Below are 27,261 nucleotides of genomic sequence, written 5' to 3'. Positions count from 1 at the left end.
CAAGTCCTTCCACGGGGACAGATGGTTCCCTCCACAGGCAGCAGAAAGCCATCCGCAATTGCACCAATCCAGGGAAAAGCGCAATCATTTTTCTGTTCTCCTGGTAAAGCTATCGCCCTTCTTGTAGGGTGTAGGGCAAAGTAATGACACCATGATCCAAATGGGACTCTGCACAGGCAATGCCTACAGCTCACTGCTCCTGCAACTCGCACGATGGCCCAAGACAGGGAGACAACAGCTCCCAAGCCCTCACATGTGGAAGACAGCGAGCCAACACTTTCCAACTTTTCTTCTTTATTCCAACACAAATTCGATGCATTCTTGTACTCCTTTCTTGCAGGTAGAGAAATGATATGAAAAGATTAAGTCAGCTGTTGGAGTCATATAACTAATAGGTAGCAAAACAGGTTCAAATCTAACCCCTCTGATAGAAATGAGGAAACACTTTAGAATGGCCTATCACACCTTAGTTTTCGTCAACTAAGACACAGAAGGTCTAAACTTGAAAGCACTTTACTCCAGAGGTTCCATTAGGAGTGGACCCAAGATTTAAGGGCTGAATCACTGCCAGGTTTGAACAATAGTGTTGGTTTTTAAGAGTAACCTTCACAGGGGTTCCCTTGCCAATTTCTGTGTGGGAACACAGGAAAGGAAAGGGACGGGCTTAATTCAGTACCGTGTATGCCAGGGGAATCTGTGCCCGATGAACTACGTGTTCCAAAGGCTGTGAGCCTAAGTTGAAATCTCTGTGTTTGTAATAAGGCTGGCCTGTCCAATCTAATCAAATCTTCTTCAAGGCCCAGTATCACATTATACAATTTAAATACTTCAGAGAAAGTGACTCCTGTCTGGGCAGGTTACACAATGAAATTGATAACTTATTTTAGGGTTGACAGGGGACCACCTGCATTAAGAAGTACCTGGGTGGATGAAAAAGATGTAGAGACATCACGGTAACTAGTGCCTTTTTTTAAATTGACACAGAGTAACTATGCATTTTTCTGGGTTAGAATATCTGTATTATAAATAGTTAAAGAATCCATTAGGATAATTAATTTATTTAGCACTCTAAACATCTATCATCTCTTTATAGTACAAAAGTTTACTGCTCCTATATGGCAGTGGCGCTGTACTTGCTGACCAACCTCTCGCATCTCCCCACCTATGGTAACCACTGCTCTACTCTCAGCTATCGTAAGCTCAACAACACTGAGTTCCAAAGGCTGCAGACTTGTGTTACCGCGGCGTCACCTACGAATGTGTTCGTGAGCACGCACAAGGCCTGACCCTAAGGAATCCAAGCCACACATTTCTGCAGGGTCTGCTGAGAGTTCTGCTTGCACACCACTAGCAGGACGGAGGCTGGACAGGATCGCAGCAACGCAGAGAGCAGCGGGCACACGCCAGGTAAAGAGCGCGCCCTTCAGTCATCCGATACACGGCCATGAACAGCGACACCACAAGGACTGGACACCTGAACCCCAAGCCTCTGCTGAACCAGATGTCAACATGCTCCTCGCCGAGCATGAGATCAAAAATGTGGTCTCCCAGATAAAGTCCCTGCCTGAGCCTCTTTGCAGCTCAGAGGGAAGAAAAGACTTCACTTACAAAAAGGTTATGAACAGTTTCAGTACACAGCTCAGACTTCGAAAGGGGAGAACATAACCCAGATAAGACTCACAGACACAGACATGCATAGCACACACTCAGTTACGACTGTCATCAAGATCAAATTGGCACTGGATGTGTGTATGTGCATTTATAGGCTATTACAGGCATTCATGTTATCACTTATTGCCAGCAAGTCAGATTATCTGAACAAGTTGAATCATTATCAGCTAAAAAATTCATAAACATACAAAATCCTGCCAGACACAGTGGCATACACCTGTAATCCCTGCTACCGTGGGTTGAGACCAGAGGATCACAGGATCCTGTCTCAAAATAAACTTATGGAGAACCTGTCTCAAAATAAAATGTGAAAACAGCAGGTGGCACGGGCTGGGGATTTAGCTCAGTGGTGACACTGCCTGCGTCACAAGCCCAAGGACCTGAGTTCGGTCCCTAGTAGCAAAAAAAAGGGAAGGTAGGGTAGGTGGCAGCTAGAGATATAGCTCGTGTTCTCTGGATTCAATTTCTAGTACCAGGAAAATAAAACAAACAGTGGGACTTATATTCATCAAGAATTATGACATAATTTACCATTTAAAAATTCCCATATGATAACATGAATGGATATCGTCAAAGAAAAACACACAGCTCTTGGGCTCAAATCTGAGTTTTCACAAGGTCATGGGCAACCACACATTCTGTCTTGCAGAGGGCAGCGAACTGGAGCAATGATAACTAACTTTCATTAAATTCTTCGTCTGCTTCTAAGTTTGATGAACTTTAAAATGTGCGGGCTCACCGATGTGTGGACCCTCTGAGAGGCAGTTCTTTCTTACTTGCCTTTGACAAGCTACAGTATTAAATTTTCTGTTTCTTCCATGACCAATGGTAGAATGCCCTCTCTTAGCATGATCTACAGGTTGTCTCAGAAAACAGAAAGTGATGTATAACTTGTGTGGTTTATTTTAATACGAATTTGAATGGCCACCCTTTCCCTTTTTGGAAACTCAATATCCTGAATTATCCTCTCTGTGCCTGTGATAAATAGCCGGGGCACAGAAAATGAACAGTTTGTAAATGGCGAGACAAAGATGTGATTCCACCTTCTCTTCGTGAAGGACCTGCTTTCCGAGGTGATACAGTTCTGGTCCTGCTACTTTTCTACCTGCAAACCTTGTACTGAATCTAAAAGAACTTCAAGGGGTATGCTCACTTGAGTACGAGAACTAATTTCCATCTCAGCTCATCCGATTTCCTAAAATTACCTCAACAGCAAGATCAGATATATGGTGAAATTGGTTTTTATGGGGCTTCTAATTGGTAAAATTCTACGTTAGTGTTTAAGGAACATCACCTCTCTGTGATTCAGCTAGGGGCCTACCAGAGCCTCTTTCTGTCATTTCCTTTTCCTTCCTTTGCTCACGGACATAACCACCGCAACCTGCTATCACATTTTAAAAAATAATTTAAGGGCAAAAGTGACATTCATTTAGATGCAAAATAAATCCAAAAGCACAAAAATCGTAAGAATGTCCACGACTCAAAACCAAAGGGACTTAATCATTAAATTAAATTTTCCACTCACTGCATCCAAAATGAGCCCCAGAGCAGACAGAGCATGTGTATCTCAAACCTAAGTGAAGACGAAGGAGAAATGAAGTTGTTAACCCATCCACTGCACATACTCCTCAAATTATTCTATGGAGGCCTCGCCTGGATGCACTTGGGCTGACAAACGCAGGGGCTCACTAACTTAGAAGTCCAACTTTGCTTCCTGCCAACACTATTATTTCCCATAAAGTCCATCCGAAGATCAATCAAGAATGCTTGCTGTAATTGGATTCTCTCCATCTCTCCATCTCTCTCTCTCTCTCTCTCTCTCTCTCTCTCTCTCAACAACTGAAGGATAATAATGAAATATCATTTCAATTTTACCTGTCTTGTGAGCTCAAGTTCCAGCAGTGACTTTAGCATGCAAACTGTCTTGGTACATCCAATACTTGTCAATGTAAAAGAAATCAGCTTCAAAGGCCTGTCCTAGAACTTCAGCAATCATTTCACCAAATTCTGTCACTAGGTTTTCTTTCTTCAAATGGCAAAGAGAGAATATGATTGGCAGCTTAATAGAAAACACAGCCCAAAACATAAAAACAAAAGGTCACACCATACTTTGCAAAGTGTGGTATTTGTAAACTCATACCCGCTTCATTATCCAACATCGCCCCTTCAAAACAAATAACAATACGCTTAAAAAAAAACAACAGGAATTTTGTTCTGGGCGAGAGTGGTATTTTATTTCTTTACAATCTCAAAGTGAATACAGTGAGAGATATAATTGTAGATTATCCTGCTATATTCCAACAGCAGAGAGCTCCTCGGGGACACTGGGGTGACACCCTTTAATTTAGACCTCCCGACCTTCTACACTGCGCTAATTACCGTAGCCCAAAAAACAGACCTCTGAGAAATGTCATCAGTGGGTAACTGGTACAACAGGGCCCCTTTGATTTTCTGTCTTTCCCACTTTCAGAAAGAGAACACCAGGGATTTTCCTTAAGTGGCAATTTATTGTGAGTATAAATGACAGTTTTTGACTTGGTGGCATAAGAAAGAAAGAAAGAAAGAAAGAAAGAAAGAAAGAAAGAAAGAAAGAAAGAAAGAAAGAAAGAAAGAAAGAAAGAAAGAAAGGAAGGAAGGAAGGAAGGAAGGAAGGAAGGAAGGAAGGAAGGAAGGAAGGAAGGAAGGAAGGAAGAAAGAAAGAGGGAGAGAGAGAGAGGGAGAGAGAGAGAGGGAGAGAAAGAGAAAGAAAGAAAGAAAGAAAGAAAGAAAGAAAGAAAGAAAGAAAGAAAGAAAGAAAGAAAGAAAGAAAGAAAGAAAGAAAGAAAGAGAGAGAGAGAAAGAAAGAGAGAAAGAAAGAAAGAACAACTTAATCCTAGAGAGTATCCTTTGCATTGTCACTGGTTAACCTTGACACTGATAACAATTCAAGTCAGATCACTCTGTTGAGGAGGAATGGCCTACACATTATTGGCTGTTCAACAGCATCCCAGGCTTTGAACAGCCAGATACGGCTAACTCCAGTTCCGTGACAGCAATCAAAACCAGCTCTGGATATTGCCAAACCACTGCCTTAGAGCAAAAGAAAACAGCCCTTTCAAGCAACAAGGATCATCCCCGGAAGTGTGCAAGGAGTGTTCCACAGTGCCCTGCCTCCGTGGGTTCCCAGCACCTGTGTCCCAGGGAGGGCTGGGAGCCCTAGTCAGTGTAAGACCTAAAGTCTCACTTCCACTCCACGGAGCGTGAACAGCCCAAAAAGGCCTCCACAATGCTGGGCCCAACACCCAGCGAGGCTCCGGGAGCTCGACGGAGAACGAGAAATCCAGGAAGGAACACACCAGGCTAGATGGTAAAAGACCTTTATTAGTCTGGTCAGACGGCACTCTCAGAACCAAGTGGCTGGCTCAGAGAGGCACCTAGATCAGGGGCCGAGGTCCTCTTATAGGGAGTAAAAGAAGGGGCTAACATTTTGGGCTCACAGACAGGGGACAAAGGTCTGCTGAGTTGAGCTGGTGGTCAGCAGTCACATGTTCAACAGTCACACATTGATGAGTAACAGGTACCATCTATAGGATGTCTCAAAGGTCACCAAGACACTCCGGATGAGCAAACAGTTTGTCAATTAGCTTGGGGCTCTATGTCTGGAGTCTCTAATTTACAAGTAGATTCAGATCCGGACTCCAAACAATACAAGAGTGATCCACCTTCTTAGGCCAGGGCAAGAACAAAGGTTGGGGCTGTGGCTACAATGGGAGGGGTTGAGGACACTGTCTCCTAGGCCCTTTGCCATTTAGCAAGGGCTTGTAATTTAGGTCCCACAGTCAGAGGGAAAGACAACAGACTTCTAACCTGAGGGATCTGTCAAACTCTTCACATTGTGCTATCATGAAACTCCAACCCCAGCAGGGAAAATGCCCACATCTGCAAAGGGGGAAAGAGGGTTTGCATTGATACACGAGGGAAGAGGAAAAAATCTTAGGCATCAAAATTGCTGCTTTGGCAAATACCTAATGCTCTGAGACCTATTTTTAAAAGGGGGTGTAGGGCCAAAAACCAAAAAAGTCAACGTACGTTTATAATATCTTTTCATCTTTTTGACATATCAATGAAGTTTCTTTTTTGGAGGGGGAGTCAGATCCTGCAAAAATGAGCATATGGGCAAAGAAAGCTCACCATCATCAGCACTTTTAAGCTAGCCTTAAACAAAAGATACTGATGAGACAGATTTATTTTAACCCTTTGACAAAAGAAATTGCAAAATCCAGTTTATTACAAAGCACCATTGGGATAAAGAGGGTTCAAGTTTCATTGGGGCGGGGGGGGGGAGCAAACCAAGCCTGGCAGCTTGAAAGGTGAGACCAAAGATTACCTTCCATTGCTTAAAATCAGTTCTCAAGTGACAGGTGAAGAGAATATAAATGACTTCTGACCATTAACCCAAAATGGTTCCTCAAAGTTAGCACCTTTCCAAGAGGTGCTGGGCTGGGGGGATTCCTGGGGAGTTTATCTATCAACCTCAAACAAAGACCTGAGAGAATCCAAAAGAACTGTTAAATGTTTGTTTCTGCTTCATAGTGCTGGGAATCAAACCTAGGGCCTCAGGCTAGCACACTCTTACCACTGAACACAACCCAAATCCATAAGAACTTTCATCAGTGAGTTGGTCCAGTTGATCTCCTTTGACCCCTGCTTTCACATGGAAGATGCTGGCAGAGCCATACAAGCAGATGCTTACTTGCGGAAAACCCTTTGGAATTTACATGACCAAATGCTTTTTCCCAAGGGCCTTCACAATCGGTATTTTCCTTCACTACGAATCTGCATTCCCCATGGATGAACCTAGTCTTGCTCACACGAAGCAGTTTTTGGAATTTCCCACTGAACTGTGAATCAGCACCAAGGGATGGGTCTTGCCACGGTAGATTTTTCCATACCTGACAGCCCTGTCCTAGAAGTAGAACAAAAGTCCTTGGCAGGGCAACTTTCAACTTCCCAAAGGCTTGATGATGACTCCGCCAGACCCAGACGATCCCTGGCAAACAGGAACTTTGAGGTCTCCAGGAAGAAACAACCAGGCACACCAGAAAGCAGTCTACCGAGGGCCAGGAGGTCACACGGCAACCGTTCTGTTGGAAAAGGGCCTCATTCGGGAAACAACCACAACAAAATCCCTTGGGGGGAAACTTAACTCGCCAGGTGTGTAATAAAAGATGAAAGGCAGTGAGGAAGTGCTGCCTTGCTGAGGCAGGAAGGCAGGGCGGCCACGCTGGCGGGGACACCAACACCCACTAATTCCCAAGGCCCTCTATATGGAGTCCTCGCTGGCTCCCAGGACGTGCGCCAGAAACAAAAGGACACAGAGGCCATGAAGAGCCCCCTACCATGGTTTCCTCATGGTAGCCTGCCTGCCTTGTGTCCCCAGGGTGTACTTTTGTTTTATATGTTTATTTTATTTAGGTTTTTATTTTTCCCTCTTTTACTTGGTCCAACTTCTCTCTGCACAGCCATTTTCTCCCCAACCCTGCACTTTTAATTTTTCAAATAAACGCTGCCATCCTCTTTGCTTGTTTCATTCACTTCTTTGTTCAAGACGGAAGGAATCTAAAAACCAGGACCCTAGCACTCTAAAAGCTTGCCTAGCATGCCAGAGGCCCTGGTTTGATCTCAAGCACCACACAAAAGAAAACAGAACTACAAACAAAACCCTAACAACAACAAACATGAGAAAGAATCAGGAAAGTATTCTGAGTAGCAATATATTCAGAGAAATGCTTCAGAAATAACTCTGTATGAACCATGCTGTCCAACACAGTGGCTCCTACCCACATGTGGCTAATTAAATACTTCCTTTGTAGCTTAGAGCTAAGGTGTAATTATACCATATAATATACACTGGATCTCAAAAAGGTAGCCAGGACCAGAGGATGAAGAAGTCTCTCGAAAATAATTTTATTGATTACATGTTAACATAATAATTTTGAGATAGCTCATGGAAAAAAAATATTATTTCATTTCATTTCACCTGTTTCTCTGTACTTTAATGTGAGCACGAGAAACTGCTAAAGTACACGTGCGGCTCACATTCATGGCTCACACAGTATTTCCGTAGGACAGAATCGTTCTACAGTAGGGGTCAGCAAACTTCCGGTAAGAGAACTCCATGTCTGGGGCTCTGTCCTTGTGTGGATACGACATAAAAAGTGGGTCTGTGAGTTTCAATGCAACAGTCAATCTGCAAAGCACGCAGGCAGGTGAATTTGGCTTTTGTACCCCAGTTTCCTACTTGGTTCTAGATTCCTATTAATAACTTCCTATACGAAGGAAGATGAACATACTTGGGGCAAATCTGATGCACAATGCCCTCGGCCTGGGCCTGGGCGTCCAGGTCCCCGAGCGCCGTGTGCACTGGCATTGCTGCTGTAGTCCTCGTACCGCACAGGCTAACAGAGCGAGTTGGGGAGTCGGGCAACCCACATTCCTGTCAGGGCCCGAGAAGAAAGCCGGCCTCCTCATTTACCGTTCCAAACAAATCAATTTTGAAAATGGCAGGGGGGGCATAATTCATAATTATGTCCGGATAACAGGCTTCGACACAGAGCTGTTCAATTACCCTACTCCTAAAGGAGGCGAGGCCATGGAAACACGGTCAGCGCTCCCCAAGACGCAGACGGCAACAATTAAAGGGGCTCTGGGGAACAACTCCTGCACAGCACACCGTATTAACATCAAACGAGCCCTTCCTCTAACGCATCTCGCAGGCCGCCTCCTAACTCCTGGACAATGACACTGGCTGCTGGACACTCATCTCACCTGCTCCTTGGCCAACCTCCCAAGCTCTGGTTTACCATCTCCCTGCAGCAATTCTGGTTTTAGTCTGGGGCAGTCCCTTCCTAGCCAAAACACAGATTTATAAAAAATAAAGTTTCACCCAAGGTGCATAATGAGTGATGGGACTCATTCTGTTCCTCCTCTTCCTTTCATACCTTACCGGTAGTCCCCATGGTTTAGAAAAACATTTTTCAGGTTGCACACAGGCTGTAGGGCTGCACTACGGGGCTCGGGATGCTCAGCCGTACAAATAATGGGGCAATGGAGGAAGGGTGCGAGAGACACCCTGCCACTCTCAGCCCGAGAGAGACCGTCCTCCAAACACGCCCTGCTGTGCCCCACACAACCCCCAGATGCAGAGCCAGCGGGAGGTAACACTTGTGCAGCGGGTGGCAGAGAGAGAGCAGAGTCCCTGACTGCGCTGGACGCTGGAACAGCCCACACACAGCTGACTTGAGCTGCAGTCCCCTTCATCCGGGAAACCACCTTGCTCCTGTCGCTTACGCCTGACCCAGGTTACGCACAGAAACACTGCCCTTACATACACACAGGCTTTACCCAGTCTGAACCTGGGAGGCGGATGTGCACGTGTGAGACTCCTGTGTGTGTGCGCGTGCGCGCAGATCGCTGGGGGACAATCATGAACACGCATGTGCTTCTGGAGCTGAATCAGGCAGAGAGAGACATTTCCACCACAAATGCGCTCGCTGAGTTTTGCGGAAGCAGCAGGCTAAACACACCTTGCCTTCCCAGGAAGTCACCTCCCAGAAGGAACTCAAGGAGGCAGACTCACGGCGGGGCCTAGGGCAGGAACTCGGCCAACAGGGTCCCCGGATTCTGCCTCCTCACAGGGCGGCGCTCGCAGTCAGGCCGCGCTGCATGCTCTTCTCCTTCCACTCCTGACAACAGTCCCATCCTGAACGTCTCGGGGACCCTCCAGCTCTGGGACCCACCTGGACTCAGCACAAGCCAGCAGTGACCCTGTGCTGGCAACGATGGCAAGGGTGGAAGGTCAGGCAGCATCCTTGACCACGTCCCCCGGTCCCTACACAGATGAACCTTCTCCTAAGAACTCTATACTCAACTCACTGGCAAACCTCCCACCTTCTACAACACTGGCTCCACAAAAAACAAGCCAATGTAAAGCTGGTGATACATCGGCCTGCCACTCCCCTCCAGGCTGTTAACACAATCACAACAGTATTTACTAAGCAGTTAAAATCTGCCAAGCAGGGCCAAACTATTACTCTTTTTGGGGGGTGTGGGGTGGTACTGGGGATGGAACTCGGGTCCTTGCGCTTGCAAGGCAGGCACCGTAACCACTGAGCTAAATCCCCAGCCCGGCATTATTCTTCACTATGCTCATAAGACTTAGAGTTCAGACAAAGGAACTGAGACACAGACAGGTCAACCTGTCCAGTTAGCACAAAGCAGGGTCAGAATTTGCCCGGCTAGTCTGGCTTCAAGATCCATGTTCATAATTACAATGGTGTATCACGGCCCAAAGGAAAACTCGAACTCTTGTCAAAACATTCACTTGTTGAGGGGAATCCAAGCTCTCCAGGGAGGAGGGCCTAATTCCCAGCTCCTTAAGCATGGGCAGAGTATGAAGACTGCTTTACAGTATGCAGAAGAAGGGGAGCGTTCGTTTAAAGATCACTACCGGAACTCAAGCCAGGTGATCCAGGTCAGCATCAACAGTCACCAAACAGCCCAGCGCCCCAAACATCTGAGGCAGGAGGATCGCAAATCCAAGACGGGCCTGACAACTTAGCAAAATTCCATTGCAAAACAAAAACCAGAGGCTGGAATGTGTGGCTCAGTGTGAAGGCCTTGGGTTCAATCCGCCATATTGGAGGGGAGCGTGCGTGCGCTGCACAGCACTTGGCCCCTCTCTCACCCCCAACTCTGGACCTGCAGTCTAATCGTGAGGAAAACATGAGACAAATTCCAACCGAAGGGCCTTCTCCGAGACAACTAAGCAGAGCTCTCAACACTGTCAAGGGCATCAAACACAAGGAGGAGAGTGAGAAACGCAGGGTGCGGAAGAGCTCAAGGCGGTAGAGGCCTGGTGGACGGCAGGGTGACCGTCTGGCGTTAACCCAGGAAGAGAAGGGCGTCTGGGAGAGCTGAGGAAGGCCAGTCAGTGTGGAACACGATGCGCAGCGGTTGGGATCAGACCACTGCTGAGGTAAAACTGGCTATGGGGAGGGTGGGAACTCTATACGGTCTCTGCAGTTTTTCTATGACTCTGCAACTATTCTAAAATAAAGGTTTCATTTAAATAGCATGTCCCCAGGAGCAGAGCTAAGGGGTAAAAGAGTAAGAAACCCTCACGATTCCCAGCCTCGGGGTTTCAGGAAGTGTGCCAGGCAGCTGAACGCTGTTCCAAGGCTACACAGCTGCAGCCCCACACAACCAGGCTCCCTAGGCTCCGGGCTGGGCCCACGCCCCTCCGTGCTCCTCCTCCCTGACCGAAGTCTGCTGCATCCACCAGTCAAGCCGGCCTCCCACTGTGGACACAGACTGGCTGCTGCCAGCCAACCACTGTGGGAGACACTCACCAACAAAAAGGAACCGCCTTCCAGTCCAAAGGTGAAAGTGAAGAGATACAAAATCATTCAAAGGTTTAAAAAAGAGGAGATACATAATGCTTACATTCCTTAGGTGGGACTGGTAAACACGGACAAAAAAAGTAGCAGGGGCGAGAGGGAAGGGGACAGATGATGGATGACAAAAGGAATTAAGATGTATTTTGTACAGGTACCAGCACCTCGCAGGGAATGTTAAACATTCCGGGCTATACACACGTACTAGTTTAAAGGGAGAGGAAAAAACCGGAAACGAAAAATCTTTTTAAAAAGGAAGGAAAAAACAAGTAACCCCACCACCACTCTAAAGCAAAGCCTTGTTAAAATGCAAAATGACGCTGGGAACTGTTTTATTCCTTTGTGGGAATAAGAACTCTCAAGAGGAAGGCCAATGAGTTGCAAATGATTCTGACCAGCAGAATTTCATGCCTGATATAATAATTTCATGCCTGGTATTATTTTCAACACACCCAATGAGCCTTTCTGAACCTACCCAAGAATTAACTAGCTGTCATTCTACCACCCCATGCTGTATTCTGGTGGGAACTTGCACAGGGGCCAGGGAATCCAAACATGTTGAGCTAGCATTTGGTATTTATACTTTTGTCTACCACTTGCCACAACCTCCTAAATCATTCTTTCCCATACCACAGCCAACAAACTCTTTAAAAGGTCCATACTATGTGAGCAAGGATAGTCTTTGTGGAAAGATTTATTCCTCTAAGAGATAATTCATGCAATTATCTGTATTAAAATGCAGACAGATGCGTTAAGAATGAACCAAATTATGTGGCCATGACAGTTCCAACAGAGTCACTCGCTACATGATTGGATTCCGCAGAGACTCAGAATCTCTGCCTGTATTTATCTTGTGCTGCTGAGAAGGAAGTTCCACTGTTTCTTTCTCTCTCATTTTTTTCCCATCTGTCCCTCTATAGCTTTTTTCCTTTCCCTCCCTCCTCTCTTCTCTTTGACAGTAGAAATGAGAGCCCGCCGGTGACCAGTGGCCTGGGAGCAGAGGGAAGACGGACCCCTCTGCACGATGCTCGCAACTGTCGACTCCAAGGATCCAGCCCTGGCCTGCAGAGCAAGGGCACCGTTGTTCTGACTGTGGAGCTCCAAGAAGGCACCGGCCAACACCACCACCAGAGAGGACAGCTGTATCCCAGCACGGAAAACAAAACCCTTGGAAGGTAAAGGAAACAGTGGTTGAAGTCAGCATCCTAGTTCCCAGCCTGGCTTCTGCTCCGCCGTAGGGTGCCCCTCTTCTTGACGGTGATGGTTTTACCAATATTTTCTTCTCCTTTGTTACTGAAGAAAAAAAGGCAACCACCATTTATTACTCACCTAACACCAAAACACACTGCCTGCTGCAATCATCTTACTTCATGAAGTCAGACATCTTTGATTAGGAGACTCGTCCAATTTCAGGGATGTTCAAATATGGGAGAAAGCAATTTTCAAACATGACTAAAAGAAAATTACGTCCTGATTTCAGAGACATTAACATGAAAAGAAATAAACAAAACCCTTGGAAGGTAAAGGAAACAGTGGTTGAAGTCAGCATCCTAGTTCCCAGCCTGGCTTCTGCTCCGCCGTAGGGTGCCCCTCTTCTTGACGGTGATGGTTTTACCAATATTTTCTTCTCCTTTGTTACTGAAGAAAAAAAGGCAACCACCATTTATTACTCACCTAACACCAAAACACACTGCCTGCTGCAATCATCTTACTTCATGAAGTCAGACATCTTTGATTAGGAGACTCGTCCAATTTCAGGGATGTTCAAATATGGGAGAAAGCAATTTTCAAACATGACTAAAAGAAAATTACGTCCTGATTTCAGAGACATTAACATGTGAAAAGAAAAAAAAAATCTCAAAGGAAGCCAAAGACCAGTAAACATCATTTCAGAATCTGAAGAAACGGAAGGGGGCCCCAGAGAGACACTGGGGGACATCTCTGCCCAGTGGAGTAAGGGCAAGCCCCAGGAAAGACAAACAGGCCGTCCACTTTCTCCTACAGCCCTCAAGGGATTCCCTATCTCCCAGGAAATCAAGTTCAATCCACAACATAACTCCTTCACTCAGGAGAAGACACAATGCTCTCACAAGAGCACAACTCATGAGACACAATCAGTGTACACAGCAGGCCCTGGGTTAAGCCAGAAAGGGCAACAAAGAGACAATCAAAACCCAGCTTTAGTATGTAAGGAGAGAAACAAAAACAACAAACAGTATCAACAACACAAATAAGGCAGCACATTAAGGCAAGAGCCCTGGGAACAGGTCACACTTAAGATGACTCATTAACCTGTGATCTCAGATTGAGAGAGGAAAAAAGAAGAAAAAAAAAAACCCCAGAAACCAATAACCAGGTGCACAAGTGCACAGCTGTGATCCCAATTACTCCGGAGGCTGAAGCAGGAGGATGGTTAAATTCCAGGCCAGACTGGGCAACTCACCCCAAAATACATGAGTGACTAAGGATATAGCTCACTGGTACAGCACCTGCCTAGCATGCTGCGGCCCTGGTTCAATCCCCAGTACCAGGGAGTGGATAGAAAACAAAGGGACCCGTTCACACGGGCTCCAAAGATCTGGTCATCCAGACAAAGACCCTGACAGAGGAACCCCAGGTCCCCCATCTCTGACGCTTGCCTATACCTTCACCCTGCACATAGCACATGGCAGGCTAGGCAGAGTCTATGGCCTTGGGGTCCAGGCCCTCCCTGCCCATTTGGGTTCTTCTATCAGCCACTATCAGATCGCTGGTTTCTGGATTTAGCCACTGGGCTTCAACCCCACAGTCAGAGCCATTATTTGTTATGTCCTCTCTTGTTTTGAGTCAGGTAAGAGGAAGAAGTTCTGATAATCTTTGCTGCACGACAGGTCCCTACAATCTGTCTTTGCTATCTCTGCGGCAAAGATTAAAGGACATATACTCTCAGGAAACCTACCAGGCGTTAGCAGAGCTCAGACTATTGGATTAACAACACCAACCATGGCCTCCCGGGTTATCTGTCTCTTCAATCTTGCTCAATAGTTAACACGTGGGAAACGCCCCCTTGCTTTGCAGAGACATTACTTTCCTGTTATAAGCCACGAGGACATCCCCTCCAGTCATCAAATTTAATGTAATGATTATTACAGGGAATTTGCCAATATTAATGCCCATCTTCAACTCGAGGGCCTGAGCTACAAATTTCACCTCTTTGAGCTGGCAGAGACCAGGCCAAGGAAGAAATCCAAATAAAGTAAAAGGGAGCATCTGCTGCCATTCAGTGCCTTGATATATCCTGGAAGACAGGCGGTGATGCATTACCTACACGGAGTCATGATCACACACAAAGCCATAATGAGCTCTGACGTCCGGGGCCAAGCCGTAATGGGACAGGAGGCATGGTGCATACAAAGTTGTATAGTGCAACGTTAAAAATAACGTCAACTGCTGACCACTTTCCAGCCTGCATCTGTTTTCTGCCGTTTAGCCGCAGTGCTTAGTTAGATTCTGCTCCCATCTACTTTTACAGCTGGAAAAAAGAACTAAGATTTCCCGATGCTACATTTCCTTGTCCTCCACAGCCGGTGCCCTGAAGAAATATAGCAGAGGCCAAGTTCATGGACCAGGAAGGCTGAAAGCCCAGCCCATCACTTACTGGTTGTACGACCTGAGAGAAGCTGTTTAACCATAACCATTCAAAGCCTCGGTTTCCTCATCTGTGAAAGGAGATAATCACAGGAATCCACACACAGGGCCAGCTCAAGCTTTAACGGCAACGCTGGCTCAGTGTCAGGAATACGCTACACGTGCAAAGGGTTAAAGGGTTTCATCCTAAACACTCTGCTGTCATTACTGTTGCCAAGGGTGTCACCTTCCTTGCTGACTTTACCCGAACAACTTACTCTTCATTCACTTTAGCCATTTCTTTTACGTCTAGAGGACGCTGAACGGCAGCATTAATAGAACCACAGCCAGGCGTGGTGGCACATGCCTGTAATCCTAGCACTCTGGGAGGCTGAGGCAGAAAGACTGCAAGTCTGAGCCCCGGTTGGGAAGCTGAGAGGGACCCGGTCTCAGAATGAAAACTAGGCTGGGGAAATACCACCGGGTCATAAGGCACAAGAGTGGAGCTCAGTGTGTTATTTCCACATGCAAACGGGAAAGGTTTGGGAATGTTTTATACTTTTTCCATTCCTTTTTGGTTGTTGTACCAGGGACTAAACTCAGGAACTTGTGCTTGCCAGGCAGGCGCTGTGCCACTGAGCTAAATCCCCAGCCCTGCTTTTCCCATTCTCCTGTAGAAGCCTGGATCTATCTCCAGGTAAATTCCCACAGCAGATAACCAATTCAGAGAATGAAAAGTACACATTTTTAGATATGCTCCAGGCTTAAACAAAATCTTCATTATAACCTAATACATTTACTCATTTTTCAGATCACACAACCTGCAGATTATGGTTAAAATGCATAAGGGAATGTTCCACGTTTGAAAGACTTTTACATATTCAACTTGTAAGCAGCAATCTGCTGTGGTGTAAGCAAAGCATGCTATCACTGACGTTTTATATTTCGATTTTCTTTACACCAAAACAACAAAATATTTAAACAGTTAACATCTGCTCAAAGACCTAAGAGATGAACGATTTCGGAAGGCATAGGCGGTATGTTGACTACGGAAAAAGTCAAATTACACAGGGGCCAGATTTCTGTAAGCCTGACCTATTGTGTCAGGAAAGAGGAGCCAAATGCCGGGAAAATGTATGGAGGGAAAACTGAAACCGTAAACAATCTGAGACGACTGAAACAAGCAGATGGCAACAGACAAATAAAGACAAGGAGAATTTTACAAATAATAGTAAATCTAACACGCCCTTTGCAAAAACAGCAAAACATTAGTCATCGTAGCGAATCAGGATCGGTCTTGTTTTGATTTTTTAAAAATTCAGGTGGGAATGGGGTTGACAAAAATGGGGAAAAGTAGTAGAAATGAAAAAATCCAGATCGAGGCATTAATGCAGAATGAGCTTCTGTGCTGTGAAGATGAGGCAGCTGAGCACACTAAGCCGAGGGGCGTGTGTCTGGCGCTCTGCAGAGGCTCAGAACCTGCGGAGATGCCCACTTCCGGGGCCACACCTCCCACGGCCAAATCAGTTCGCTCCAACAAGATATCTGGTGGAAACAACTTCCACGTGCCGGGGGAAACATCAGATCTTCTCTAACGGAATAATCAAAATACTGTTTGTTTCTGTACTGCAGGGAGAAACATAACAGATGATTCTTTTTCACAACACAGCCAAACTTGGAATTAATTTTGTTCCTCTTAGCGAAAAGCAAACTGGCAGGGGGGGGGCAGTGGCTGGAGAAAACACAAGTAGAAGGCATGCAGAGAGCTGCACCTAGACGCCTGTCGATTAGTAGGTTAGGGCTCGTACTAGTTAAGTAGGGGCTTGTTGTCATTGGTTAAAAATCAGTGGCATTTTGTGCTCTCTTGCACAGTGTAATCTTTGGCTACCTTCTGAGTAAAAAAGGCATAAATCTAAGCACAAAGGAAAAAGAAAACTACAGCAACAAATTCAAGTAAATTAAAAGCTTAAGGTCCGGAGCTTCAGGTACAGCTTGTTCAAGGGAAGAGGGGGTGCGGGTATCGTGGACATCATGGACATGGTTTTCTTTCTACAATTCAAGCCAAGAAGCTGCCTTCACAAAGCCAAAACTGCACTGCACTCCTAGAGGACAAACATGTAGAAAAGAAGAGAAACTCTCAGTTTACGAGAAAACTAGCAAACTAGGAAGACATTCGGTAGCCTTGCACGAGACGTGTTTGTCCTGAAGCCAGCACTGCAGCCCAAGGCCCACGAAGCCCAGGTGAGAGTCCACTCACCAGGAGGAGGCCAGGATAGGCAGCCGGGAAAGGATGGAACGGATCGACAGAGAGACGAATCCTGGGCTGCGACGTGGCACGGCAGAGGGCTGGCCTGAGCACTGAGTCCTAGACGCTTCTAGTACCCAAGCACTCCACCTATCCTACGTTCCAGGTGTCACCCCAACACCTTCACTTTTTTTAAATGACATGAAAAATTAAGGCGAGTATGAGAAAGCTCACCTGAGATTTCAGCCCACACTCCTCAGTTCATTGGTGGGCAGGGTTAGGCGCGGGGATCAGTGTGACATGGTTCACGGTAGACACCAAGGGCAGCCTCGAGAGGGAAGAAAAGCGACGAAGTCCTGCGTGTCAGGGAGGGATGGGCTGAGCAGTCACGTGCTGGCCAGAGTCCCCTCCGGCGACAGCACACCAAACATCAGAACCCAAATCCTGTCCCCACACAGGCTGTGTTCTGACGTCACAGAAACCCAAGCAGAATGGCAGGCTCTCAGCACCGAGGTACGGGGTTGCTAGCACTTAGCCTCCTCCTTCTTTCTATGAAGACGCATGGAACACGTTCTTCTCTGCCCTTTTCTTCCCTCAATGCTCTGCAGATCGCCAACAAACAAAAATTAGTTGAGATTCAAAGAAACTTCGAAGTATGTGAGACCCCTGCAAGCAGGACAGCACCTTAAAGCACACCCCAACGAACTCAGAGACTTCTGACCTGTAAAACGGTCGTTAAGTGTGATAAATAACTATTAGAAATCTATCAGGCCTGGGGACCTGAGACTACTGCAAATACCTCCCAGACCAGGCCTCCAACAGCTGCTAGAAATAACTGGCTGCTTTTCACTCCTGAAATCGCTAATGATGTTGAACCAAAGACTGCAGCAACACATCTCCAGGAATTCATCTTTGCAAGGGGAAATAATCTCCCAGTCTCTGTGGGAGCGAGCCTGAATTAAAAACCTAGGAAACTCCCAATAATGAATGTAATTGTATTGTATACCTAGATTGTACCAATAAATTCAATAAAAATTAAAAAAAAAACTAGCAAACAAAATATTCTAAGTAGCCAAGGCAAATGCTAACTTTTGCTTTCCTAAAAAAGTATGGTTTCTCCCTTCCGAAACTATCTTCAAAGCTTGAGATCAAACAGTGCAGGATCGATTATATATAAGCATATGTAGAGAAGTCAAGTCAAAATAATTACTTCATACTTCTTTCGTTTCATTAATAATTTAGCACTATTGCAACCATTGATTGGACAATCATTGCTTTAAATGGATGACCAGTATCTTGTTTTGATACAGTAAGAGGAAAAAGAGATGCAGATTTGTAATTCATTTTAACCAACAACTCCCTTGATACCACACAAAAGAAAAAAATCTGATTTTACATAGTTTATCTTACAATTTTGAAATTCCTATCAACAAATACATCACCTACCTATCTCAAAGATGAATGACTTACTCAAATATAAGTCCTTAGGTAACACAGCAATTAAATCACAATGTAATTAATTGAATTTCAGGCAAAAAAAAAAACACAAAAATCAAAGGAACTAAAGAATTTTAGAGATGAAAGGGATTCTGAGACTGAGGAGTTATCTTATGATGCTTCAGGAAAGCTATTTGCAAAACCAAGGGCAAAGTAAATCAGCTATAAAGGTTCTGCTCCAGCACTCCATCATGCGCATATGTAAGGAAAGTTATAACTTTATATACAATCCTAGCCAAAAAGCAGAAAGATATTTTATCCATGAAGGTCAGGAAAACATCAGCAGCAACTTCGCTCTCCGTGATGGTTCTTAATCTAAACTCTACAAGCTCTAATAAATCTAATATTGATGTTTTCAGCAAAATAACACATGGTCTGAGTTTTGTCATCAAGTTTCATTTTAATGCAAACCACTAGAGTAAAATACTCTTTGTTCAACTGCAGGTCTATAATACATAGGTGTTCAAGGTGGTCATGAAGGCAAGACGGCTCTCATGCATCCGTACCTTGAGCTTGAGGAGGAGAAAGGGAGAAGGGAAGAAGGCAATGGGCCTACTGGTCTACCCAGGAGCAGGTCCAGGAAAACTTCAGGACAAGGATTTCTAGATCTAGAAAAAACACTCAATCCTCAGAACTCCCTAAGTGCAGACTGAGGGGGAGAGAGCAGCTATCCCCCTGCACTATGCTGCCCAGGACAGGATGCCACACATTCACCCTGAGCTCGGGACGAGGTGGAATGAGCAGAGCAGATGGAAGCCAGTGGTCACGCTAACCCTGGTGCCACCCGGAAACTGCTGCTGAAAAAGGAGCACTAGCTGATCTGATGTACGGGACTCCAACTAGGGCAGGACACACCACTTATGAGAACTCACTCCCTGAGCCAGCTTTAGTACTCCCAGGCTTGAAGAGCAGGTTTTAAGCATTAGCGATGTACCATCTTCTTTACAATAGAAGCCTAAAACAATACCAACTTATTTGGAAAAAGACATCCAAAGGAATATGTTGCCTTTATCTGTGAATAAACTTCTATGACCATAATCTAAAGTTACAATTTCTAAACTTTTGCCCATATCAAATGAAAAACTTGTCGGATTAATAATACTTAGCTACAAAAAGGTTAAAAAAAAAAAAAAAACAACAACTTTCCATAGAAAGTACTGCAAGCAAAGCAAGCGGTTATCTTACAAAGGAGGGCTAGGCTAACATTTTTGTCTTCCCCACTGTTCTAGTAACGTTTTGTGCTTCGCTGCTGCAGCAATGATAACACTATTTATACTTACTCCTTGGTGTTGTTTACCCAACCAGCATGAGGTTCTACAAGAGCAGAGTATATGTCTTAATCATCTTTGTATTCTAAGAAAGAAGAGACACCAGTTCTCAGAAAACAACGCTCATTACACTCACTGCAATATACAAGTAGCTAAAGAAAATCCCACACATGAGACAGGACGTATGCAGCATAACAGAGAACAGCCGTGAGGACTGCGACCAATGTGAGGCTCTGTCAGCCAGAAAGAGAAGTGAGTCTTATGAACAAGACCCTTATCAGGGCCTGGGATTTGGCTCAGTGGAACTGTTGCCTACCTTGCAAGCACAAGGTCCTGAGTTTGATCCCCAGTACCATGGGGGGCGGTGGCAGCTTTATCTAAAAGAGGTGAGCACAAGGGCCATATCCAGTCCTCTATGTGTGTGTTATTAGAATACAGCCCCAAAATCTGTTTAGGTATCATCTATGGTTGCTTTCATGAGGCAGAATTCAGCAAAATCAAACCAAAAATACTTAGCATGTTGCTCTTTATTGAAAAAGCCTGCCACTCCTACCTAGTCTACACAAAGTGTAGCTATAATTCTAGTGATCTGTGACTTCGTAACAGAAAAGAAATTCATCTTTATTTTCAATCATCTCAAACCAGTTGTTGAATTTAACATTTGATATGAATAAAGAAGAAGAAGAAAACAGTGCTATTTGCAGTGCTTGAGAATTTGTCATCATCAGAAATCACTTTACAGTTGCTGCAGGATCCCAAATGCCACAGGCACGCATGGCAACCTTAACATTATGATAGTTGTTAGCCCTGCTGGTAGGACTTCTGAGGTGTTAATAAAATGTTTATGTACTGGGCTGGGGACTTAGCTCAGTTGTTCCACTGCCTGCCTTGCAAACACAAGGTCTGGAGTTCGCTCCCACCTGCCATATCAAAGAAAAAAGAAAGAAAGAAACAAAAATGGTTATGTAGTGCCAATCATAAATTTTAATATTTTTATAAACTATCTCAATATAATTAGTTTCCTCTGTAATCCTATGTCCTCTGGATAAGAGTTTTAAATATTTACCATACACTTAGTAGTCCAAGGCACATTAACTGCTTCCTAATACCAAGGAACAAAATGTAAATCCCTGCCCTGATATTTAGGAGGCTCCATGCAGTGCACACTGATGCTGAAAATAACAGAACGAGGTGGGAAAAAAAAACACTCTAATGTGGAACAAGAGCAGAAGAAATTGTCCCCTGTCACAGATCCTAAGGACATGGGCACCAGGCTCTCAAACAGGGAGCTGGTGTCTTGGACAATGAATATTCCAAATGATCTTTTCTTTTTCTTGGACCACTCACAAGTTGGCAATCTCTCCTACAGGGTCAGGACAAAAGTGCACCTGAGGAGGGAGTATCCTTGGAGGAGTTAGTGACCTCCTTTGAAAATGAGTAAGAGAACTTCACTGGGTAAACAGAAGCATCACAAAGCCATCACAGCAACAAGTGCCTAGCTAAAAGGGTAATTCTCTTAATATACAGACCATTGGCCAATAGGGCTTTTGAAGAAATTTCTAAGAACAAACTGATGTTAATTCTATGGGAACCTTCGCGATATAATGTCCATCATGCCAAAATTAAATGCCTTCAGAAAAAGCAAGAATAGTAAAGACCACTGAGAATAGGCAAAGGGAGACATTTAAGGCCCACTGATCAGGGATGAAGCCTGCAGAGCTCCCAGGAAGGCCTTTCTCCAGTGGTCGGGAGACTCTGGATCTCACAGACCAGTGAGAACCATGACAACACTCAGAGCCTTTATGATTTCCAACACTGGTGAGACAACGCAGCTACTAAAACTAAGCACAGAAAGCCTTCCTGGCAGAGGCAATGTGTTTTACCAAAGATGCCCTAGATCCACTTGGAAACAAGGCAGAAGAGGGAATAAAACAGCATAAATCCAATACTTTCTAATACGGGGTTTGCATTTGCTTAATTTAATGATCAACAGAAAGGAAAAACAAATGGTGAAGGTCACTCCCAATTATACATCACCATAATTCTTCAGTAACCTCATTTTGAGGGCAGTAGGACAGTGGACATATCTAAAAGTTCAGCTGCACGATATAGCTTCCCCTTTTAGGATCTGTGTGTCCTCAGCTTAGGCCTCAGCAATGGAAGATCATGGAGCCACCTCAGAAAGAGTTCGGAACACATCTGCTAACTGTCCTTCAGCACCGTTACACTGAGTACGGCTTCTGTTCCCCTGGGGAGCTTCAAACACACAATGCTAATTTTAATCAGTTTTTAGCATACTCTAAATCTATGTGATCTAATCAGTAGAACAATTATTTTTAAATATATTAGTTTCAAAACTTGATAGACATATGCCACTTGTGGTATTTTAAAAAATCATGAGACGTAAAGATAAAAATAGGACTGCAGAGGTAAAAGTAGGTCTTTTTTCCAAAATAAGAGTCCTTCCTGTTCCTGACACTACCAACAACAAATACTCTGCTTTGGAGTGGATTTCTTCTCTCTTTACTATCTCTTCCTCACCTTGGGTTCCTACAATAATTACTAACCGCTTTAGTTGGCTGACATTTTTCTCAAAGCCCTCTAAAAAGAAAGGTTCATAAATAGTGACAAATTGAGAGGAAATTATCTCACAAGGCTCAAGGTGCCAGATGAACCCCAGCCACACACGATACCAAAGCTTGGGTGTATCACATGCCCTCCGTACCATGAAGGGAGGCCCAGCTGTAATCTGTGTTCTTTTCTCACAGTAAGAGCTTGGAACAACCAAGGAAGAAGAAGAAAAAGAACAAAAATGCAATTTTCAGATGCTAAAATGAAATGCCAATTGCCCAAGGTAAATCTCTTCCTTTCTGAACAACCGCCAAGACCCACAAGTCTATCACCACCTACTCCACCCTCCTCTGGTTATGGGGAAAATATGGGTGTTTTTTTTTTTTAAAAACAAAATTCCACAGTAAATGCTAAGAAAAAGCCAAAGGAACATATGATTTTAAGAACGCACACATAAGGTTCATTTATGGTGAGATTTTACTTATAACTCTAATCAGGGGCTGTCACTTTGTCTGAAGGGGGCTATGGGAAAGGCCAGATTGGGGAACAGATGTGGTTACCTTCAGATCACAAGAAGAGGAGGAATCAGAGGAAGAGGAGGTGGCTCACAGAACTGACCCTGCTTCCCTGACGTGTGTCTTATGCTCGTGTGTGCGTCTGTGTGTCTGTGTGTGTTGTAGATCATTTGCCAAAGTATCATTATTAGAACCCTAAATATGTGTTCAACCCTGTTTCTTCAAGGTCTCCTATAAATTCTCTATTGTGTTAATATGCATCTGGGCATATAAATCTCTATATTCTAAGACTGGTCAGTATAAACATCATTGTGCTCTTGATTTGACGTGCAATGTTTCACACTTGCCATTTTATTTTCTCCCTGAAGGACATCTATTTATCAAGTAGGCACTATCAGTTGATGCCAGGTCTACACCAGAAAAATAGAGCAAGACTGATACAAATTATTAAGCTAATCTAACACCAAAAAAGCTACAGTTGCCAGAAACATGCAGCTAGTGAAGGTCTAAGGATGTGGGAAGGACTTTTAATTAGCTTGAATTATCTGGATAATTACATTGATTTTTGCTAAAGTAAATCCATTCTTAATTGGTGAAGCTAATTGTATAAATATATATCTCTTCTATAATGTTCTAGATTTTTCAAACCAAGGAGTTTTTGGTTAATTTTCCTAAGTGCTAAATTGCACACTTCACTTTACATTTATATAAACAAACCCCTGGTGTGGCCACGACCTAAAAGAGCACGAATATTTCCTGAACTGTCCTCTCTCTAATTGCATCATTCTAAAAACCAAATACACTAGGGGTTCATGTGCAGAACCTGTACTTAATTCACAAACGTGGCTTGGAAAAGTGGTTAGCAGTTGCCGGTTAGAAGGAGGGCCATGACAATTTCTGCAGCACTCCTACATGTAATTAGCCTCTTTTCCCCCATAGCTATTTATAAATGCATAAATATACCTGCGCACTACGTAACAGTGACAGACAGTGACAACATTCTGATATACAGTACCACTCCGTACTTGGAAATGAATATTTCATTAGCTGAGTTATCACTGCTGGGTTATAACCTTCAACTCTCAAATTTCACATTCATCTGTTTTCAGACGATTAAACTGTTCCTGAGCATACCACAGAAATTACAGGTGTAGAGGTACGTTTTCAAGACAATTTTTCATTCCAAAAAAGGTCAAGGATGTGCATACTAAATTCTTGAAAAGTTGTATCTCATAATGACAGTAAATGGATCATTTTGGTTATCAATGATATCTGCTTCTACATGTGAAATTGAAGAGGCAGAAGAAACAGATCACAGTCACTGAGTGAAACTATCAGGCTCCTAATTTCCTAGTAGATCAAGCGCATAGGACATCAACCAGCTAGACCTACTTGCGCCTCACAGTCACAGGGAGTGACACTGATGGCCACCTGCTGATAGCCTCCATTTCCCCATCCTTACTGTTTCTTCCAGGAGTAAACCCGAGTCCTTACAGGCTGCGTGTCTCTCTTCTCTGAGGTTATAAATACATCTTTGTAGGGGCTGGGGATTTGGCGTAGAGCAAACTGCCTGCCTAGCAAGTGCAAGGCCCTGAGTTTGATCCCTGATACAAGGAAGGAGGGAGGGAGGGAACGAAGGAGGGACCTTTGTAGAACAGAGAATATTTACATATTGTCAGTCATATCAAGAAATCATCACTGCCTTGAAGAAATGAAGGGAAGAACCCCACCCGCTGATTGGTGGCCTCTTCCTCCAAGCACCGCCCACCCATTCCAGACCCCACCCTTCACGGCAGAGCCAGGCAGGCTTTTGGGACGGGGGCTCCTCTTCACCATTTCTAGCTTTAATTCTGTGGGTTCCTCTTCTCTTTCTAGCTCCTTAAAACCCAGTATTTCTCAGGGACATTACGCTACACATTTTCCTTCCGTTATCTCAGCTAAACTCAAACTACCTCCCTAGTCTCAAACGGCCATCAACCAGCTGGACCTGCGCACCCCAAAGGGCCCATCCAGTCCCTTGCGCCCGTGCCTTTCAGGGGTCTCCATTTCAACATTCAGACCTACCACAAAGGCTCTACGTGGTGGTGTCTATGGGAACCCGAAGTCGTCTCCCTGTTCCCTTCCCTCACACCCCTTCTCGGGCCCAGGACCTGCCTCGTTCCTCTCCCCACCCCTGGCTAAGGGTTTGCCTACTGCACTGAACGGGGAACCTGCAGCCCCTCACCCCACTCCAGTACGATGACCTTCACCTTTCCCACACCCCACACACAACTCTCCCTGCCCACCAAGCCACAGCCTGAGGCAGATATAGCTGGGTCTTTGCTGTTCCATTTATGTATTTCCCTATTATTGCAGCTATCATTAGGACACTGTTACATGAATTGTCATCTGTCTCTCTTCCATCTCAACTACAAAGAGCTCTCATTAGGAACTTCAGAACACAGTGGTGTGCTCGGCACAGAGTGGATAATCAATCAGATATATTTTTATAAGTGCATTACCAACTGAAATAAACTACACTCGTGATACTGCTATCTTGGAAGACAGAGGAGATGCTGGCTACAACCTTACCTTAAACATCACATTGGCAAGGAAGGTTCCAGGAAGTCAACTAGATTAACAAGGCCACATCTCTCCCTTTACATTCTTTCCCCTCTTTTCTCACTCTACGTCCATTAACAATGTCACTGCGCACCATGATCACAGTTTTGGACGCGTTCAACACTCACTTAATGTACACCTACCTTCTCCACACACACCACATTTTTAAATGAACAACTGGTGAGAAGATATGTTCAAAATCTGTCTTCCATACCAAGTAAGTTTCTGTGATGACTAGCCTCATTGGCCGGGCTGGATGGTCGATACTCAACTTACTTACTGATTTAACACGACTCAACGGTGAACAAAGCATTATCTTCATTTTGTTATTAAACTGGCACTGACTGGTTTGTCAAATTGCCCAGGTTTGCCCTAGAAATGAACACCATCTGTCACTGAGGAAATGGGAGATGAGACAGGTACCCGTGGGTTAGTTCATCTTCAATCCAAGGTTCACCAAAAGCCAAGGAAGATAGAAGTGTAAAGTACCTTGCCTTTGGTGCTGGAAGCCTTAAAGTCGGCATGAAACTTACGATGATATTCCCGCTACCACAAAGAGCAAACAAAGCAAACCACTCATCGCCTGATGTTGCTTACAGCTGGGGTAAAAAGCATTCAGAGAGCCAGCAAGAGGCATCTCAAGCTGAAGAGAGAGGCTCACAGATTTAAATCATGTTTATTAAGAAAAATAGGAGAAACATTGCATCATAAAGTCAGTTCATTTAGTGCTTGTCATCCTCATAATAATTCAACTGTCTACATTCAGACCTAGATGGTCTCTGGCTGGTATAACCAACCCTACCATGGATCTTAGGCAGAATTTTATTCCGTAGAGAGGTCAGAGATACAAGAAGAGACGGTATCTATATCACATTCCTTGGTCACCAAATGATTAGTTTCAAAAGAGAGAATAGATTAGAAACACTCAAAAGGCAATCATCAAAATGAAGCTATAGTTTTATCTACCCTTTAGTCGTAGAAAACAGACTAAATCCTCATATACCCAGTCATCCTTCAATGCTGTCTGAAAAGTTCATGTAACTAAAATTATGCTGGATGATATAATATGCAAATTTATTAGCTCTTCTGCTGCTAAAGTTTATGCGGTTTCTGTAATGTGGACGGAGGAAAACTCAGTAGTACTGTGTCCTCCACCCTACAGAGCTGGGCATTCGTCCTCCCACACAGGTCACCCCTGAGCCTGTCCACCAACATCTTTTCGCATCTCTATGTTCCAACTTTTTGGCAGATACTTCAAGTCATCTGAAATTAGCAAACACAACCAAAGAGACGCAAGTCAGGTACTTTAAAAGCTACATAATTATAAAATTTCCTCCCGGTTCCCTCTGGGGGCAAGCTCAGGGACAGCGCTAAGCTAATCAATGTTTCGGTTAACAAAAATTCCATTAACTTACAACATCGCACTATCAAGGAGATCGCCCTCTGCAACAGAAAGGATGGACATGGGCTCACATTTTAATTTCATAGATCTTTTATCTTGATATTTCAAGCTAATTGGCAGGAGTGCCCAAGAGTTAAGTTTTTCAGCAGTTAATGAACTGAAAACAAATTCTTAGATCACGGATGCAAATTTAACTGTCTCATGGGGGCCAGGCAGATAATATCAGTGGCGGAGTGCAAGTTATTACTGAGCCGTACGGAACGAGAAGGAATAGTCTCCCTGTTACTACACTGCCTGACACTGTTACACTTCAGGACAACTGCACTGTGATTTAATTGAAGGAAGGCATTAATATTGGGCTTTTAAATTATCCCTGATTTCCAAATGTTAAAAACTCATTCAAAGACATTAAAGATCCTAGGTAAAAAAAAAAAAAAAAAAAAAAAAAAAA

The 27,261-nt window shown here is 44.4% G+C and overlaps 1 protein-coding gene across 1 annotated transcript in view; it reads right to left on the bottom strand.

Moving 5' to 3' along the window:
* The window catches only part of Ptprg (protein tyrosine phosphatase receptor type G), a 532,317-nt gene that overhangs the window by 466,123 nt on the left and 38,933 nt on the right, over positions 1-27,261 (bottom strand).

The sequence above is a fragment of the Fukomys damarensis genome, unplaced genomic scaffold (assembly GCF_012274545.1).
Source record: "Fukomys damarensis isolate Sample0158 unplaced genomic scaffold, DMR_v1.0_HiC HiC_scaffold_28, whole genome shotgun sequence".
In the NCBI taxonomy this organism is placed as follows: domain Eukaryota; kingdom Metazoa; phylum Chordata; class Mammalia; order Rodentia; family Bathyergidae; genus Fukomys; species Fukomys damarensis.
The sequence above is the reverse complement of the archived record's forward strand: the minus strand, read 5'-3'. Positions and strand labels throughout refer to the sequence as shown.